At 35.9% G+C, this 21,268-nt stretch overlaps 1 protein-coding gene across 1 annotated transcript in view; it reads left to right on the forward strand.

The window, feature by feature from the left end:
* Window positions 1-1,158: 1,158 nt before the first annotated feature.
* ss (aryl hydrocarbon receptor spineless) overlaps window positions 1,159-21,268 on the forward strand; it is a gene marked incomplete at its 3' end in the record, with an annotated part of 196,535 nt that continues 176,425 nt past the window's right edge. The window contains 1 exon segment of the mRNA XM_074103027.1: window positions 1,159-1,411.

Below are 21,268 nucleotides of genomic sequence, written 5' to 3' on the forward strand. Positions count from 1 at the left end.
AGAATTTATAGATATTGAATATTTTAGCCTATAATATTTTTAGTCCAATACCAATAATAAAGCGACCGCACCAAAAAATGCTGCAGTAATTTAATCTTTATAATTTACGTTCGCCGTATCAATGAAAACGGGTCCTGATCAAACACTGAACTTTAAAACTATTTTAACAGTAGGAGCTGACAAATAAACGCGATACCAATTCAACAAAACGGCTATGCAAAAAGAATTGCAATTGTTTGTAAAAATAAAAAGCCACGTCACTCAATACGTCCCAGTGTACGCTTTGAAGACGCCGTGGGCTGTTGATTGGTGGGTCAATGTTGGTGGGCGTGGTTGGTTTTAGCCACTCCTCCCCCGGTGAGGGGTCCCAGAGTTATAGCGGCCAAACCACATCGGGCGCTCGACGATAGCGCCTCGCGTCGCTCGTTTAAAATATAACCTCAAACACACGTGAACGTTCCCGACATAAAATGACTCGGGCATCCAAATGTGAAATGTGAAAAATGAAGGTTCTAATCGGATTTTTGAAATAAAGTGACGTGGCGACATTTTGTGTACGATCAATACTGGAAGTGACCTCTAGTGGAGTACAAACAAGTGTTATGTAAAACTGTAGCAGTGAAAGACGAATTAAAAATGATAAGTTAGCTAAGTTCAATCCTATTCGCCCATACTCTTCCAAAAAGGATTCCGATTCGTATTTAGTTTGTTATAGTGGCTCAATAAATTCTTCCAAAGATAATTCGTTATCATTAGAAATACTCAAATTGGTAAAATACTCCAAATTACAACTGTTCAAATAATTCCACTTTCTTGTAAGACAAATGGAAATCTTATAAGAAGTTAGAAAAATCTTATTAGGTATGAAAAAATAAACAAAGAAGTTATAAACAAGCAAGTGGCCTTCGAGTACGGAAGAAGATAATAGCTGTTCAATAATAACAGCTAGGCCATTGTCTTGAAGTTAAGTTTCCAAACAGATCGATAGCAATTCTTGGTAACAACGCAATAAATTGAAACCGCATATGTATTACAACAGCAAAAATACCAATACTAATGTGCTTAGAAAATCGCAGTGTCTTCTATTAAAAATATAAAACAATGTTTAAACTTTGAACGTCATCCAAAATTGAAAAGTAAAACATTAAACATTCTAACGCGCCGCTCCATTTCACATTCAAATCACCGTTCAAAATTTCAACGCCCTCAAAGTTGAACACCCAACGTTGAACAGTGCAGTGACCAAGCTGTGCCCAGCCAGCAAAATAGCTGCGGACTCGAAGGTGCTGTGCGGCTGGGGCGGCTACGCGTTGGAGGGATGCGTCGACACGCTGCTCCGGCCGCCGCAGCCGCAGGCAAGTCAGCTGGGGACGGTGTATGCGACGAAGAGGAGGCGACGGAACGGGAAGAGGTTAGTGGTTGTTCAAAGTTGGGGTGTTGTGCCTGACGTTGAACAGATTTTTGAATAATGTGAACTAGTAGTGGTTGAATTAAACCATGAATAAGAAGGATTTTAATGATAAATTGGTACATATCAATTAAAATGAAGAGCTTAGGGAAATTAAACAAATGGGAAATGGAAATTGGTGTACAGTTTAGGATTTTGAATTTATGGTAAATTGTAACGATACACAACAGTTTAAAAGGAATTTAGGTAATTTTTACATTATTTTAGGCGAAAGACGTAGAGTTTCAGAAATTAGTTATGACATTATAATATGACAACCTTTTTTGTAAAATTATATTTTTTTCCACGATGAAGCGAATTTAAGAGGTTGTGAAAACGATTGCATACTTTATTTACATACACTGGATTTGTCGTCTGAAAATCCTGTATAATTTATAATAGATATCATTATTAGATCAAAGACGATTGATACGCCAGTAAAAAATGTCTTTCTTTTTTACCAATTCACTTTCAATCCACAAACTTAGTATTCTTTTACTACATTTCAGGCAATTATCCTAATAAACTGCATTTACCAATCGTAATTTCAACAATTAACGAAAGAATCGCATATGTTCTCGTCTTGTTTTCTACAAATCATTCCGCATCGACAATTAGATGGGAATCCAGCGATTTGTTATACTCTCACTAATTGACGTAGTCTCATAATAAGAATGTCATTGCATATTGCATCTTTTACTGGCTGCAATTGCAGTTAACGGAGGAATTTATTGAAGACTATTTGCTTCAGGACTTAGAACACCATTGTTTAATGAGCTTCCGATATTTAGACGCATTAGTTGTTGTGATGACGGGTAGTCTGAAAAATTTACAAGTCTATGTACATCATCATCATCATCATCATCATCATCATCATCAGCCAGAAGATATATCCCACTGTTAAACTAAATCCTCCCCACTAGAACGCAACAATGGAAGACAAGTCGCCACTGCATCCATCGGCTGTCCTATCTATTCCTAGTCTATGTTCATCTCAGCCTAAATACGATCCACTGCTGGGCACAGGCCTTCTATGAGAATGAGAGGGTTTAGTTCTAAATATTATATTTTTTTAAAAGTATATACTTAACAGTTACAAACAAAATTAACTGTGCTAGAGATGTGTAGTGTAAGATAAAAAGAAAACTAACACAAATAAAAATATGTATGAAATGCTGACAGCTGTGAAATTAATAAACATAAAAAGACATCATCATCATATAATTTAAGAGCTCTTGTTGGTGGAGTAATCGCCATTCTGTACGCCTCTCGGCCAATGCTTTGAGATCCTGATACGACATTACATTGACCTTATCTTTGGCTTGCTCCATAAACGCACGTCTCCGTCTTCCCCTGCCTCTCCTGCTCTCTATTTTCCCTTCAATTATTGTTCTTGTAACTATATCGTATCAAGTGCCCCAGCATAATTCCTCTTCTATTCTCAATTGTTCTCAACAGCAGTCTCCTCTCGCCTAACGAATTATCACCTCTTCGTTCGTTTTTCTTTATTCCGTCCAGCTTATAGCTTCCATCCGCCTCCAACACCACATTTCAAATGCGCTCAATGTCTCTCTGTCTCACTGAGTTAATGGCCACGTCTCGCCTCCGTGCGTACAACGCAATGCTACAGATGTAGGTTTTAATAATTTGTTTCCTGACGCTCCAAGAAATTTTGGTTCTAAATATATGTTTTTATTACACACCTATACCGGGTGTGGCCTGTAATACGATCAAAAAATTAAAACGTAGATCGTCCTCGTCAAACCGTACAACATCAATTCAGCGACTTTTAAAAATAATGGAGTCTTTGAATTTTACTTTTTTCATACAAATTAAATACTGCTATCAATGTACGCTACAAACATCAAGCATTTTGTTTTACATTGCTTCTTCGGATAAATTAAGATTGGTTTTTTTGAATCTTTTTGTATTTTTTATTTCAATTCCAATTTTTTTTTTACTTTTACGGTCATCCCGTAAAACCCATATCGAAAATACAAACTGAAATATAGATGCATACCTAGGAGCTGGGTTCGATTCCCAGCGCTGTTCTTATTTTTTTGGTTTTTCTATGCAATCTATATTTCAGTTTGTATTTTCGATCTTCGAATAAACTTAAAAGTGTAATAAAAATTAAAAAAACAATTTTCAATTTCAGTTTGACGAGTATGATCCATGTTTTAATTATTTGCTCATATTACAGGGCACACCCAGTATAATTATATTATATACATAAAATATATACCTAGGTATTTCATGGGTCTGAACATCATCTGACAAAAACTCGTGTGGACTTTGTTGTAAAGTTGGAAATAGTGCGTCTTTGAAGTGTACCCCTTGAGAGTGTACATTTCGGGAAAGTGAGTTACTACCAGCCCTTAAAAACAAGTTATTATGTTAGGTGTTACCTCTACTTTGCAAAACAACAATGAACTACAAACTTTTACTTAACTCCGCTACCGCAGTAGGTATCACAAATCTCGTACTACAGAAATTGTACTCAGTTCCTCAAAAACAAGTTATTTATCGCTGACCAATACAAATCAGACAAACGCATTTTATGACAAAAAAACATTATTAGGAAACGGAAAAATCTCTGTATTTTTAACAATCACCGAAAAAACTCAAGAAACGTAACAAATCAATTTTAAAGATTACCATTGAAGGAAGATATAAAAGTTATGATGTAAATGTACATATGTAAAGGAATTTCGACCATATGTTTAATATGAATAAGGTTTTACTAGTCTAATTAAAATTCAAGAAATAGGAGGATAATCAAAGGAGTTACGTGACTAGATGTGTCAAAGGTTATTGATATTTATAAGACAAACTTGCAAGGATCACAGTTAACTATTTAACTCCGAGTTTAGTGTTAACCCGGGATTAAGTGGTGTCAAAATGATCATATATTTCTGCCATGAATGAGTTCCATACCCAAGGTTAACGACTTAATTTTGTAAGCCTAGACTTTGCAAGTAGTTTAGGTGGTACATAAAGATAAATTAATTAACCCTGGCTGTACAGTCTAATAGTATTAGATTTAATGGATATTTTGAATTTAGTGCCATTTTGAATTTATTCAAATGGGCGTACTTATCTAGTTGCATAATTTTTATAAAATCAAATATTGGCATAGTTTTTATTAGTCATAAATTTTTTTCCGTAAAATTTTCAGAAAATAAATAAATAAATGGTTATCCTTTAGTGTAGAACTCTATAAGTTAGGTTAGATTTGGTTTATAACAATTCTATACAATTAATATTTAGATGATAATTTCTCGCGCACCGACGGTCCCGCACAATACGGTATTTGGCAAGTCCTGAATTGCCATGTCGATTCGTTCTCAAGCGAAAAAAGAAAAGAGTTGAAAATTTTAATTTATAGAGATATTTTGAGAAATATAAAATATGGATTTACTTATAAAATAAATAAAAATAGTTTATAACGGTACTTAACAGCAAACGTTAAGTAAGACTGTATTTAAAACAATTTTTATGTAAAATAAAATGTTTTTGTAATTCAGTGATTTTAGCTTGACTTGTCTTGGGGAATCCTTTTTTGACAACAACATAATAGGGTAGGTGTATATACGATACGATGATGATGATGATGATGATGGTGAAGCACAGTTTAAAGGCTAGACTCTCATAATAATAATTAAACACTCTATTTTAGCACTATTAACTTTTTTATTAGTCGTTTTCGTCGCGCTGGGCACAGGCGTCCTCTCAGAACGAGAGGGCTTAGCCGTAGTTCCCACGCAAAACCAGTGCGGAATGCTTCTCAGATTTGTCCATATTTCCTCACGATGCTTTCCTTCACCATGTGGTAAATTTGAAATGTTATTTCGCGTATGAATTTAGAAAAACTCAGAGGTGCGAGCCCGGATCTGAACTTACCAGCCTCTCCTTGAGAGGCCATAGGCTCAAACCACTAGGCCACCACGGCTGTTGTTGCATTAAAACAATTAAATAGTCATAGTTAGACGATAGAGTTTTTTGATGATTGTACCAGGATAGGTAAATGAAGCGTTTCTATTGGTTAATGAAAAACACATTGCTCGTAACACATCCTCGTACATCTTTGGTGGAAACTCAGTCTTATTAGATGCACAGGAAGATACCTTATATAGAAACGACACAAACACGACAGAAAGACGGACAGTGTAGTGGTACTAATAAGGTTCAGTTTGCGAACTTTCCGGTACGGTATCCTAAAATGGTTAAAAAATGGTACCGTATTTTTTATTGACAAAACTGTTAACATCTCCATTGTCTCTAATTCCCTGTTCACAAGCATATCGAATGACGTTCAAGAATTAGTCGCGGCCTATTACATTGATTCGATTACGAGTTTATGGGGTGAATAATGGCCCGTACCGATACATAGGAATCGATTGTTGCCGTGAATTTGTGACCGTATCGATAATCGGTGACTCCGCGTTTTCTAAATTTGATGCTGGCACTACAGTTTTCGCAGCCATTTTGTTATTAATTGTAATCTGCAATCAGCATAGAAAACTTGCATTCTTCCAGATACGGAGTAAATCACACGTCTTCACGCGGTAAGGAGAGTTCTTTTAAACCTTTCGCATAACTTTAGGCATGAACTTGGGAAAACTAAGAGGTGCGAGGCCGAGTTTGAAGCCAGAACCTCTGCTTGAGAGACTATAGGCCACAAGGCTTCGGTAGGTAACCTATAAATATCATTATCTGCCTATAGCAGTCAGCGGACCGCTCATAGGCTGGTCAGTGGCTGGTCTTAAGCTTCCCCAATGAGCGCCATTGCGCGCTGTCCTCGAGTTGACGCATCTAGCTCCTACCAGCAGCCTTCGCATATCGTCCCTTGGCCTGGCCGGAGGGCGTCCTTCACTACGTTTGTCAAGACGCGATTTCCACTTAAGGGACGCGCTCTCCACTCAAAAGATGCGGTCTCCACTCAAAAGACATAATCTCTTCTCAAGAGACGCGGTCTCCACTTAAAAGATGCGGTCTCCACTTAAAGATACGGTCTGAACTCAAGAGACGCGGTCTCTTAGAGGATTAAGAGACGCGGTCTTCACTCAAGAATACAGAAGACATAATAGAAAAATTATAACACACTTGTTTATTTGTAACTGTCACGAACATGTAATTCACGCATTTAGAATACATTACTGTTTTAGTGTGTAAAGACCATGAAAACTGTAATTTGTCAGAGCAAGGAGCATACGAGTAAGGCACAATAATTGGGTGTCTAGTGGTTTCAGATGGTTTGAATTTATAATGGGAGTTACGATTTGGTAATCTGTTTATTTGTTTAGAGCTGACTTCGATTCATCATTTAGGGCCTGTTAACCCTTGTCGACTAACTTTATGTGGCGGATATCAGTGATGCCGTCTCTGTTTGTTTTGTCCGAACAAAGACGGCATTACTTTTATCTGACACTTAAAGTAAGTCGACAAGTGGTGAAACAGGCCTTAATCTAATAGTTTCTTATATCGCATCTACATATATAAAAGTGTTAATTATTAGGTACACTGAGAACTTTAGACGCCCCAACTGCTTGTTTAAGTTACTTAAATGGGTATACTTTCAAAAGCTTTAATAATTAAAAAAACGTATTTCGTACTTGTGTGGATACCCTCGCGCCGTCCCATTTAGCCTCTTCATCTACCAAGGCGGGCGGAGCAGCAGCGCAGGCTGAGACAGCAAACGTCGCAAGTATACAGGGCTCTCTAAAGACTACATATTTACAGCTTTTGCTCTTGAAACTTTTCCATGGATCGGACGCTCACAAACTTTCAAATAATATTCGACATTACCAATGACCATAGGGCTGGTGCATTTCTCGCCCAACGTATTGGAATCACGATCCAGCGCGGAAATGCAGCCAGCCTTATGGGCACTCTTCCTCAGGGACAAGACTTGGGCGACCTTTATACATATATAGTTAATTTTTAGGATAGTTTAGTGTAACTTTGTTCGTTTTAATTAATGTTTATGACTTATTAAATGATAGTTTTTTTTTGTTAAGTCCGTAATTCTACTTGATTTCTAATTTTGATGGTAATTGCACTAGTCAGTTGCGTTTAGCCATTTTTTGAAGAAAATCAAAACTGACAGCAAAACGGCCAGTGTTTGTTTATAAATGTAAATAACGTGCAACCTCGCTTAGACATTTAATTGGTGTATATTGTAAACCTTAACGTCCACTTGCAGGCTTTTTAATCTAGGTTTAAGTGGTCTTAAGTCCTGTCAGATCCATACAAGAACTGTCAGTTTAAGCCTTAAATCGAGATTTAAATAAGCCTACAATACGTCCTTAGACTGGGCAAAGTTAAGCAAGTTATTTATTTTTGCTTGGGATGTAATGCAAGCTCAAGATTTGACTTTTCGCACAAAGCGTTTTTCTCGTTTTTTACTATCCGGACAGCTGAGGAATTGAATGTCTTGCCTGTTCCATCTTAGTCTAAATCTTTGATTACCATCAGGCGCGATTGTGGTCAAAAGCAAGCCTATTTCTTTTTAAAAAATACGTTATATAAGAAAACAGAAAATATGTACGTGCAATGTGTAACAAATTATAATATTCTCAGAGGAAAAACAGGCGATGATCTTTCTATCACATTATTAGTGCACTGTACTTTAAAGTAAGTATTAAACAATTTGACAACACCACGAATATTTCTTACCAATTTTCAATATTGTTAAGTATACTATAATTTACTTAAAAAACGCAATTTCTTAGTATAATTCCTCGCAAATCATGAATTCAAATGTGTGGTGTAAAAAAGGAAAAATTGTGCAAAATTGCTCGCACACTGTGCGTCGGTATGTCGCGCTGCCAGCTGCGCCGGCGCAGATGCTTGTACAAATAATAATGCCACTTGAACCTTGAACGAATAAAAATGATTTTTAATATAACGTTAATCATCATCATCAACAACATCCCATCCTATATACGTCCCACAGTGAATGGCCGTAGTTCCCACGCGGGTCCAGCGCGGATTGAGAACTTCACATACCATTAAGTTTCTTCGCCGATGTGTGCAGGTTTCAAACTCGAGGTTGCAAGCTCGTCGTAAATTGACGTCTTCTTTATCACGCTCAAAATAAATGCTGAAAAATGCCATAACTTTGAATTAGAATCGAATAAAAACGAAGCGTCTATCAAGACAGCTATATAACGGCTACCCGAATACATAATACATCAGAATGTACATAAAGAAGTTGATTGCAAAATGAATGCTGAGAAAACTAAACTGTTTTTCACCAGTTGCTATGTTCCAATGATTTGACGTTAATAATAAAAAATCCTTTGTAAGTACTTAGCTTTATTTATAACAGTCTCATGTGCATTTTCTTATTTTACAATTATTACCTACATAATTTGCATCATATTTTATAACTCTTTGTCGTTACATGTTTAATACTTTATTAAAATTATAAAGTAAAATATACTTGATTTATAAAGATATTTCTTTCGAAATAAATCCACAATGCCAAGTGTACATATCATCATCACCATCATCATCGGCCTATCTTAGTCCACTGCTGGACATAGGCCTCTCCAGTTGCACGCCACTGAACACGATCCTCGGCCAGTCTCATCCAGTTCTTGCCAGCTAACCTGCGAAGATCATCGCTCCACCTAGTCTGAGGGCGTCCTACGCCACGCTTGCCGATTCGCGGTCTCCACTCAAGAACTCGTTTGCCCCAGCGGTTATCAGTTCTTCGACTGATATGGCCGGCCTACTGCCACTTCAGTTTGCTTATCCGGTGAGCTATGTCGATGACTTTAGTTCTGTGTCGGATCTCCTCGTTTCGAATTCGATCCTTCAGAGAAACTCCGAGCATAGCCCTTTCCATAGCTCGCTGAGCGACTTTAAATTTGTGGAGCAGCCCAACCGTGTGTGTCCACGTCTCGGCACCATATGTCATGACAGGTAGGACGCACTGATTGAAGACTTTCGTCTTCAGGTTCTATGGAATTGGCGATGTAAAGACTCGACGAAGTTTCCCATATGCTGCCCAACCCAGCTGCATTCTACTATTGGCCTCTTTCTCAAAGTTCTTTTTACCCAATTGCAAAGTTTGCCCGAGGTAAACATACAGTGTACATATAATAATTTGCTTTTAATAAAGATAGCAGATAATGGTGGTCCCGGCTTCGATCCCCGGTCGATGCAGAAGTTTTTTGACGAAAAATACGAAGGTACCTATTTTGTATCAATTAGTCACAAATTATGAAATATAACCTAGTCAAATAACTCGCCCCTCGCCATTCCCGGCACAAAGGTGCCCATAAAGCTCGCGGCATTTCCACTTTGGATAGCTATGGACAGCCTTTGCACCAGAAATGACCCGGAGCGAGGGTCCTCCCCTTTTTGCCTGAGTCAACGGCCCAAATCACCCACAAAACGCTTTGCATCCGCTCCCCAGCAGCCCGCCATCTCCATCGCCAAGGGAACGAATATATACCCCGAACCCAACGGGGCAAACTTTTTCCGCTTCACTGTCGCGTTTTTTGTATCATATCTCTTGACTTTTTATATCATCATCATCATCATCAAATCAGCTGTAGGACGTCTACTGTTGGACATTATGCCTCCCCCATAGACCTCCAGTTGCTTGTTAGAAGCGGCCTGCATCCACCAGGTCAGCCGTCCATCTCGACGGTGGACGTCCTACGCTGCGCTTGCCGATCCGCTGTTTCGATCGGACATTTTATATGTATGTTAATTTTAACCAAAACAAATACTTTTTTTATTCGTTGTCTAGTACCCATGGTACAACTTTTGCTAAATTTAAAATTAGATCAATTGTTGTACCTAAATAAAATTGCCCTTCAATATTTATTTTATTACTAGCGTTTACCCGCGGCTTCGCACGCGTAAATCATTAGATACAGCAGTTGAATTGAAATTCCGGGATTTTGTTAAATTCTCGTGGGAATTCCCTAAAATTACATCGTGGTTTTCATTGACGTTAAATTAAAACACCCCTTCCAAATTTTATGACTCTAAACCCAACGGTTGTTATTTCGAGATTTTATCCCTATCCCGTGGAAATATCAGGATAAAAAGTATCTTATGTGTTATTCCAAGTTATAAATTAACTTTTTGCCAAATTTCATCCAAATCCGTCCAGCCGTTTCAGCGTGAAGAAGTAACAAACATACTCACTCACAATCTCACTCACTCACTCACAAACTTTCACATTTATAATATTAGTAGGAATAGCTGTCACCCACGACTCCGTCCACGTATTATTCGTCTATCACTACCCCGCGGGAACTGTGCAATTTTCCAGAATAAAAATTATCCTATGTCCTTCCCCGGGACTCAAACTATTTCTATACATAATTTGATCTATATCAGTTCAGCGATTTAGACGCGTAAAGGTAACAAACAAAAATATAGACTTACAAACTTTCGCATTTATAATATTAGTTGGATTTTAGATTATTACTACCATTATTGATTATTCAACGTTTAAAGCAGACCTTATAACAAAACTAAATTGATAATCAAGCCATTTTATTAAAATTCCAATTTATAAAGAAATTTTATATTCCTCGTCACGCTCGTGCAGCTCGTTAGGGCTCTTTCACACGTCGGAAGCGAAACGCCGCGTTTTTTAAACGTCACTCCTCAACGTCATACGACGCCTGAATACTAATTTCAAGTTGCATGCTTTAAACTCATTGTTCGATACCAAATATCCATAACTACTTTTGTAGTTAAATTAAAGTAATTTAAACGCATGTGATGCAACTAAAGAACACCTGTACTTTTTAAGTGTACTGGCAAATTTATAAGCATCAGTAATTGTTTATTGGATGTTTCAAAATTAGTCAAATGCGATTAATTCCGTATAAGGTTCATTGTGTGGGATTATTCAAAAAGGTTTTAATTGATTAACAGGTAATTATTCTTCAACATTATTTATTAAGTACATTAATTATGTTTTACATATATTTTCTCACCGATAAAAGAAGCTTGGCTTTTATTTACATTTGAGTGCTTAGATAAATTATTGCAGTAATTATGCAGTTATTAATTATCGAATAATTAATTAATATTTTAATTTTAAAATTAGTTAACACATTTACAGTTATTTGCAGTCATTGTTTCTACTGAACTATTAAACTTGGATTCATTTTGGAAACGACTTTGTTTGTTTTTCTGAACTTTATCAACTTTACAAAACTGGTAAAATTTAAACATTTTGACATTTAATTTCCATCTTAGAACAATAAAATAGAACGGCACTATTTTTTAAAACAATAGTAAAAAAGAGCACATAACATAATATTATTTTGCGAATCCACTAACATATTGTGCAAGACAGACATACGTACCATACATAAGTAGTACGGCAAATATGCGATTTTACACGAAAAACCCGCCTTCCTTCATTTCCACATACCTAAATCTTTTTTTAATACCTAAATCGTTTGTGAATTGTGAGTTGTGAGTTGTACTGAGCTAGGTTTTTTTTTTGGCAATAAAGATTATTTTACTTTTACTTTTACTTTAGAGAATTTATTTCTCATAATAAAACAAAATCCCGACAAAATTTTTTTAAGTCCTATTCGAGTTAATTCTCAAATCTATAGCAAGCACACTACAACATCATAATAGTATTCATCGACACGGACTTTTGAAAAATAACACCAGGGGGGCTACTACAAAATTCGTATCATACCGTCCCTCTCACTCTCGTATAAAAATAATATAAGCGGGACGGCATTATACGAAGTTCGAATTTTGCACTTCGTAGTATTGGGCCTGAATCAATCAACAATATCAGCAAAAAAGTACAACAAATAGGTAACTCATACTTTATCCCTATTTTTCTGTAAACGAAACCTATCTCCCATCTTAATGCCTACGTCTTTAAGTACCAAAGTACCCCTTAGTTGGACAACTCGATACGATGATGAATCGATTATAAATGAGCCGCGAAGGCCTGATTACGGTCTCGCCGCGGGCGGAACGCGCTTTTTTATTACACGCGCGTTTTTGCTGCGTCGTGACGCGTGGCCTTTATTTAATTGTTTGATTAAAGTGTTTCGGATCGGATTGATTGATGTTTTCTGTTTCAATTGGAAGATACTTACGAGAAAGAGACGTAATGATATTACAGATGTAGTGAATCCGTTCACATCATCGTGAAAACTCGGAACACATGAATACTTCCGAATGCTGCCAACGTGTCTATGAATTATTGTATTAATAAGTGATATTTTTATAATAAAGAATTAGTGACGAATGTCATACCTACCACAAGTTTGAAGTTTATCACACTGAAATGTTATAATATAACCATTACGATCATATTATAAAGAGAATGTAGTGTACCTAAACACAAAATCTAATAAAAATCTGAACTTATTAACATCTGCTCGAGAGGCAGATTCAGTTTCAATTTACTATTTGACACCATGAACAATCTGACATACCTTTTTATAAGCTGTCAAAATGCGACTTCCTATAGATTTTTTGTAATAACCGATATCGAAGTGTGACGTCACTTATGTATGTATGTATGTAAAGTATTTATTGCACATAAAAATACAAATACACAGAGAGGAGAACAACGGCGAGCTTATCCCTAAAAAGGGATCTCTTCCAGCTAACCTAAAGCCTAGCCTAGCCTAGCCTTATAAACCAATTCAATAGACACTTTTTTTTGTTAAACCTAGTTCAAATCTATTACGACTGTTAATTGACAACTGAAAAGGTTGGATTATAATCAAATGTTTTTAAAAGTTTTCGGTTTGAAAATAACGAACCAGAATTACTTCACAATATTCGTATTTTTAATACCCTTAGCTTGTCAGATGTTTTTGCGTATGCGCGAACGTGAGCGCCATAATGATCGTCCTAATTATATCAAAGGTGAGCCGACCAGTACTAAGTCTGTCAAGTAGTACAGTCGACTAAGGTACTAGTCTAGAACACGGTCATAAATAATGAAAAATCAAAATTCGGCTGTGTTAAAAAACTTTAAACCCTATGAATCCTAAAGTATGTTTTCTTTTGTCAATTGAACAAAAGCATATGAGGATATAGGATATAGCTAGTTACAGTTTCACGTGACTTCACGGGCTCCCATTCCCGAAATATGACGCGCTTCATCGATGTCATTTTTTTTGATTGACAAAAGAAAAAATCGCGTTCAATGTTCGTTTGCCTTTCTCTCTTGAAAAATATGTAAATATTTCTTGATATAATCTAACTGGCGGAGTAAATAGAATAATATATTTTTACCCAAGAAACTATAAGCGTAATTTACAAAACGATAATTCTCATTTTAATATCTAATGATTTAAATTAAATTTCGAAGCTATAATTTAATCTGTAATAATTTCGAAACGTGTTATAATGATTGTAATTTAATCATCGCCATCATAATCAACATCAGCCGGAAGACGTCCACTGCTGAAAAAAGGCCTCCCCCTTAGAACGCCACAATGAACGACAACTCGCCACTTGCATCCACCGGTTTCCCGCAACTCTCACGATGTCGTTAGTCCACCTGGTAGGAGGCCTGCCAACGCCTCGTCTTCCGGTTCGTGGTCGCCACTCGAGAACTTTTCTCCCTCAACCTGTTATCTGTTCTTCGAGCGATGTGGCCCGCCCATTGCCACTTCAACTCGCATATTTTTCCAACTATGTCGGTCGGTGACTTTGGTTTTCGACGAATTTCCGTATTCCGGATTCTATCGCGCAAAGGAAGTCCAAGCATTATTAATTATAATTACGATATTATTGTAAATCGAATGTAATTCTTTGACGTGTTAATGATTTGGTTGAAACTGTTAATTCACTCTATATTAACTATAAATAAAAAAATAAGTAAAAAGCGTGGCGGGTAGCAACTGGACTCTAACTGCCCAAAATAGATCGAAGTGGAAGAGGTTGAAGGAGAAGAAGAAGAGAGAGGAGAAAAAAATAAGCATTTATTTCATGTGACATCACACAAGAAGCATAAATAAATTGTTGACAGTTGTTACAATTGCAAGCTGACTATACAATGCACCGGTTTCGATTATAAAATGCAATTTTGCATTTAATAAGACAGGAGGGTGTTATGTGTGAGAATAGGTTTGTACTCGCTCCTCGATATAGTATTTAATGAAATAAGTCAAGTCAGAACAAGCTTTAGGCATTTGCCGTACAGCCGTCGATAAAGCGATTATACACCGTTTGATTTCCGTTAACTTCAAGTTTTTTAGCTTTAGTCCAATTTATTGTTAGAAATTACCTGTAATTAACTTTTAACTATGAAAAGTTTTACTTATTTTTTATTACTTCAGTCACTGTTAAAGATGAATCGGACCCAGTGGTTAGAGAGTCCCGGCTTCGATCCTCGGCCTTTGTGTGAATTATAACGTATGAATTATACGAGTGTTTGTTCTCGGGTCTTGTGTGTTTTGTTTACTCTGTAAGTAGTAATTGTATTTATTAGTAATTTATTCAATTTCCCAGAAGGATTTATACGAAATGTAACCAGCTAAATCTTTGAACTTAATGCATAAATTACCTTTATATTCCTATACTCCAACCTTAATCACTAAAGAGTAGTAAATGAAGATTGGGCTTATATGTCCAACAGTGGACGTCCTACGGCTCGTATGATGATGATGATGAACAAATGAAGATCAAGTTGAATTTTACGGGTATTTCTATATATCCATACTACGAGCGAAGCGCCGGCAAAAGCTATAAAAATGAATCGTAAAATGTGTTGCTAAGCGCAAAACTCGGAAACGGTTGGACCGATTTCACTAATTATTTTTTAGTTGTGTTCGTTATTATCAGCAGAAGGTTTTTATAGAAGAAAATTTAGAAAAATTATAACGGGGGCGAAGCCGCGGGCAACAGCTAGAAATTAATAAAATCCCAGAACTTCCAGAACTATCACTTAAAATATAGGTGGTTTAGGCATGTAAGGCCACGAGTAATCACTATAACTAACAATATAGTATTCCTCACATTATACGTCTCGTAAAAAGTGATATCTATGTCACACGGAACTGAGAAGCTTATTAAACTCTTTGAACGCGAGGAAACCTTTTAACCTGTCCCATCATCTTTGTAATTAGTAATAAAATACACGTAAAAGTCATAAATGTATAACACTTTTTGCAAAAACAAACCATGTGTAATTGTGTTTGTGTTGGGAATCAAATAAAGTAGTAATAAGCCTTTTATGATTTTATGAAATTGTGGCAAGCTAAGGGGGCTCCCACACCATTATAGAACAATCGAACACAGGTGACAGAATGACACGCTCGGCATGTTGTTTGTGGAGGCATTGCAATTGAACTGCGACGATTTTTTGTGACAATTTTATAAATGATACAAAGGAATTACTTTTTGCGTTTAAAAATTCCAAACTTTTCTTCTATGTGCCGTTAAAGTAATTTCTGGTTTTCATTTAGAAATTATATTTAACCTGCGGCTTGGGTAAATATTAAGATCTCGGGTGAAATGGTGAAATATAAAAAAATGCAAACATTACCGTCTGCGTTTCTTCCTAGATCGATGATGTTATTTTTTGGTCTCTCTCACTATCCATCACGTTTTTTTTGTGTTTTCATAAAATGCAGTAAACTACGAGTAGTAAATTTTCCCCAGTGAGATGTATTCCTTTTTTAGGGACTATCTCTGTAATGATCCATTTTGAAGCAATTAACTCAAGCACTAGACAGACCTCGATGACTTTAAGCTTTTACTTTTATCTAACTTGCCCCGTTCGTTTATTTATTTATATGGGTCAAATCTTGCAAGCTAAATTTGACCCACTTCCAGTAGTCCGATCGACTTGAAATTTGGTAAACTTATGTAAATCAAGTGACAATACAATAATCTGATAGTCACATGCTGGCAGTCGGGCCAGGATCGTCTCCACAGAACGAAACTCTTCAACGGTTAATGGCATCGACTTGAAATTTGATATTCAGATGTAGTTTGGGTGACAATATAAGTACAGTCAACAAAAAGTACAGCCAGCAGAAAAAGCTTGTATTAAAAATGAAAATTTTACCAAAAAATTATAGGTGTCTTGCGCTTTTAGTCTGCGAGCTAGTTCTATATAAAGAAATAAATATCATGGGACACTTGACACCAATTGACCTAGTCCCAAAATAAACAAAGCTTATGGGTACCTACGGCCAAGGATTTTACGATTTTCCGTGTTAATTAATGCTATGACGTTCACCTACTGTGAAATGGTTTCATGGTGGGACAAGAATTAAAATCCTTAACCATACTAGGCAACGGATAAACATACTTCAATAGTTAAATACATATTAAAGATGCAAGAATCGAGAACAAACATTCGTATTTTTTTTACAAATATCGGCCCCGACCGGGAATCGAACCCAGAATCTCAAGCTTCATATTCAGGATCTCTAACCACTGGGCCATAAAAGTCGTCAACGTTTACAACCACATATATGCTAAATGAAATCTTAGAGTAAAAATAAATTTAACTGTGAAAGTAATCAGCAGTTAAGAAGTGACGGATACTGTTAAACTGTCAATTTAAACTTTATTGTTTTTCGCTCGCACGCCTATCATCAAAATTTAGTCTAAAGCCGAGCTTAGACTTGCAAGAAAAATCATGCAAGTCAAAGTCAAAGTATTTTATTTGTTAAACATAGGTATAACTGTATACAGTGGCAAAAGACAATATTATAGTCTCACCATGTTTTGCCAATTGGCGACAAAAATAATTTAAAATAAGAAAAAAAACATTACTAAATGAATAATTGTATTATGAGACATATAAGGACCTAAAAAATTATGAAAAATACTTAAATTGAATAACAAAATTTAATTAATAAAACAGGATTAAATTGCATTACATTGCGAGGCCGTAAAGCCAACTAGTTTTTAGTGGTCAATCGAGTGCCGCAATGTACTGCAGCTTGCACGATTTATCTTGCAAGTCTAAACTTAAACTTGCAAATTCTTCCTAGATACTTTAGTTTGTATGTAATTGTGCAGTTTTTTGACATTTAACTTTATTTGTTTTAACAGCATGCATTTTTGCTGTTTAACGATGTGTTTTCAAAATGTTTTTCACTGAACCTGTCAATTATTATACTCATTAAAGTTGAATACAAATAAGAAACCATTGGCTCCATTGTCTCTGCATTTTATTCATCGATAGATCCGGCCAAGTTACAAAATTATATAAACTCGACTTTATTGACTCATCATCAAGGTCTTGCATACATATTTCGGTAACTGTTATCTCCTTACAATACAAGCCACAATAAAAAGAATTACTTGTGAAAATAGGGGCATTTTCAAAGCTTTCTTTTAATCAGGAATAATTATAGGCTTTCGTTTTTTTATGTCAAATTGATCAGCGACCTGTTTTGTTTATTATAAAGAAAGAAAGAAAGACAATACATTTATTTAACGCCATAAAAACACACAGAACAAGTCTCAGCATAAATCAATCAATCAATCTCCAACATCTAAAATTCATACAATATTATTTTCTCATGCTAAATAAAACAAAAGACAAAACCAAAAATAAAAGACAAAAATGTTATGATGATAAATTTTTAAAAATATAAAGTGACACGAAGTCAAAGTAAGGTAAAGACAAAGTGTCATAAGCACAAAGAAACATAAAGTCAAAGTACCTAATGTAACGATAAAATGTCATAAAACCAAAATATTAAAGACAAACAGGTGCCACTCACCGAAGCTACCAAACAACGGTTATGCATTAGTGTCTTCCTCTACCTCGACATTGGTGGAATCATCGATAATATTGATAGAACGGGAGCGCCAAAGTTCGCATACTCTTCGCTAGTCATACCGTAATTTTTGCCCGAATCATCGTTTGTCATAATTTTACCCGACTGCCCAAATGGCACTGGCACATATTTTTTAAGATTGTTTTTTTGGAATCTTTTTGTATTTTTTATTTCAATTCCACATTTTTATTTTTCATCCCGTAAAACCTTTCAATGAAATCACACCATTTTTCGATATTTTACGCGTGCTATACCCGTAAACCTGCAGCAGTGGTGTGGCGGTATAGCACGCGGTACGGAATACCGAGGACCTGGGTTCGATTCCCAGTGCTGGTCTTATTTTTCTGGTTTTTCTGTGCATCTATATTTAGTTTGTATTTTCAACATATTTTTTTTCTGAAATTTTAAATGGTTTTGCTATAGAAAACTATAGGTTAGGTTAGGTTTGTTTTATTACAATTCAGAACAATTATTGGATTAAGAGAAAAAAGAGTTAATGACAAACGAGCATTCTGAAAACATTACATTCGGACTTTTAATAAGTATGCGAACCGATATGCACCACGATAGAAATATTTTTCCAAATAAATAGGGACAAAGTCAGAGTAACGTAAACACAAAGTGTTATAAAGACAAAATATCAAAGTAAGAAAGTGACACATTTGAGAAATGTGAATAAGGGTGATGATACCGAGAAAAAAGACAACACAGATGTCATACCCAACTTAAAGGCCATCGCACAGCGCACCGCCCGTATCGGACAGATGTATAAATGAATTAATTTTCTGCAATTTTCACCGTCGGTATGGATAACGTCATGCTTCCGTTGCCACGCTGGGCTCGACGTACACTGGTTATGATTAAACTTTTTTTCAATAAAATGCACTAGTTTGTTTCTCTGTTTGCTAAAGACAGCGTAATTTACGAGATTTACGGTTTGGTTAGTACGGTATAAACATAAATTTTCTTGAATCTTATTTTATGAAAAAGTCAAAAGTCATTGAAATACAAATGATTTATTATTTAACATTTCTCTGCAATGAGTTGCGCTCGGGTAGACACTTTTTCACGTTTTAAATGTAATTTAAACTTAAAATATATATAAATCCTTATTTGTCATAGCATTGTTCGTGACATAATAATACCTAAACTATAACTGTACCAAAACTTACATGGAGAGAGTAATAATGTCTAATAAGGCCACTGTCCCAGCGCTTGCACAGCGTCACGTGCAAGCGCAACTTTGGTAAGTTCAGCTCCATCAGATGCTAGAAAGCGGTCTAAAAATTATTAGCATAATTTGAAACCACAACGCTTACATACGAAGGTTATTAGCAGAGCCCGGAATTTTGGCGGCATTTTTGATCTATCATAGTGACTTCTCATTTATCGACTTCCGATATTCAATATCGATATATCGATACACAACATGTTAAAAAAAGATTAAAAGTACAGGTCAACAATAGACGGTTTTATCATTAAAGAGCGATCTCTTCCAATTAACTTTTGAGCAGTTGGAAATGTGAAAAACACATAAATATGCATTATGCAATAAAAATAATGAATAGTTAACTATTTTTAATATAATAATTTAATTTCATATTCAAAACATATTGTAGTGCTAATATAATAAATGTCTTTATAAGAGAAATTACGATTATTATTTTACGATAATAATTTATCGATATCTTTTAGGTAGAGTCGATAAGTGCTCTGGTAGACAAGCAAAAAGGCTTGAATAATTGTGCCAAATGCTATGCAGCTTTTTTAAAATGTAGATTAAATAAATAAGTTTTGAGTCGTGTAGGAGTCAAAGGTACTTAGCTCTAAATGGTTCGTGTAAATATACACACGGCTGCATCGGCTGTTCCTTTTTCTTTGAACTTGGCTGGACACGCTGCCCCATGCTTAGATTACATTTTCTTGGTGAGTACCGTTCAATTGAAAACATGATAATAAGCGTATGGTTAGCGATAGAGTAAGTTTCTTGCGGCGCATTCTTCTTGGCAATGATGGTCTTTCCGAAAGCGCTGGCAGTTTAAAAAATGACGTGTAAAAGTGCCCACTGCGGCCTATTTACTGAATAAATGATTTGAATTTGAGTTTGATAGCGCAAGAGGTGAAAAAATAACCACTTCGACTGTGTAAGAAAATATACACGATAAAATTTCCATTTTTCTTGTTATTAGTTCTGTGCAATTAATTAAATAAAAACGAAGTCTGAGCTAACTTATTAGCATGGACCACAGATATAGATTACACTAGATTACGCAAATGCATCTACTTCGCGTGTCCGAACCCCGACCAAACGTTGGGGTTGGCCCCATACAAAGACTGACCGCTAACTGACTAATCATGACTAGTGACTGACTCGAGCCCCACGGCGCGGACGGGCGGCGCATTTGAATCGATTTTGCGCGGACATCGGGGAATTCACATCGCTAATTCGCTCTTGAGACGTCATAGTAGATATAAGAAAGTGACACGGTTGGTTTTCATACAGATTAAGGTGTTTGCGTCATCTAGTGTAATCTATATCTGTGGCATGGACACTGAGCGAGAAAAAGTAACTTCATAAAGTAGAAAGCTGTCAAACGTAGAAAAGCAGTAACATAGCGTAAACCTATTTGTTTCTCTATATGGATGGCAGATTTACATACAACACTGTTACCTGTTGTTCCGTGAATTACATGGAAAACGTTGTAAGAAGTGGATGTCAGTTGGAAATTTTTTGTCTTATTTTGTGTCTAATGGGCTACTTTTCTAAGAAAAACTAATTATCCCGTCAATTGGATTACGTAGCAGAAAATAATGAACACGTATTTTGATTTTTTTAATTTTCAAAAATATTTTGTGGCGGGCCTTTTCGCAGAAATATATATAATAATATTTAATTTCCCAACTGTCAATTTTCTCCGAAGTCAAAATTTTTTCTCAGTGAATTTTCTTTTGCTTTCATAAAACACAGTAGGTTAGGTTAGGTTTGTTTTTTGAAACTTCCGAAAAAATATAGTTTCAGAGAAAATACAGAGTTGGCAAATGA

This window comes from Choristoneura fumiferana, chromosome 20 (genome assembly GCF_025370935.1).
Source record: "Choristoneura fumiferana chromosome 20, NRCan_CFum_1, whole genome shotgun sequence".
In the NCBI taxonomy this organism is placed as follows: domain Eukaryota; kingdom Metazoa; phylum Arthropoda; class Insecta; order Lepidoptera; family Tortricidae; genus Choristoneura; species Choristoneura fumiferana.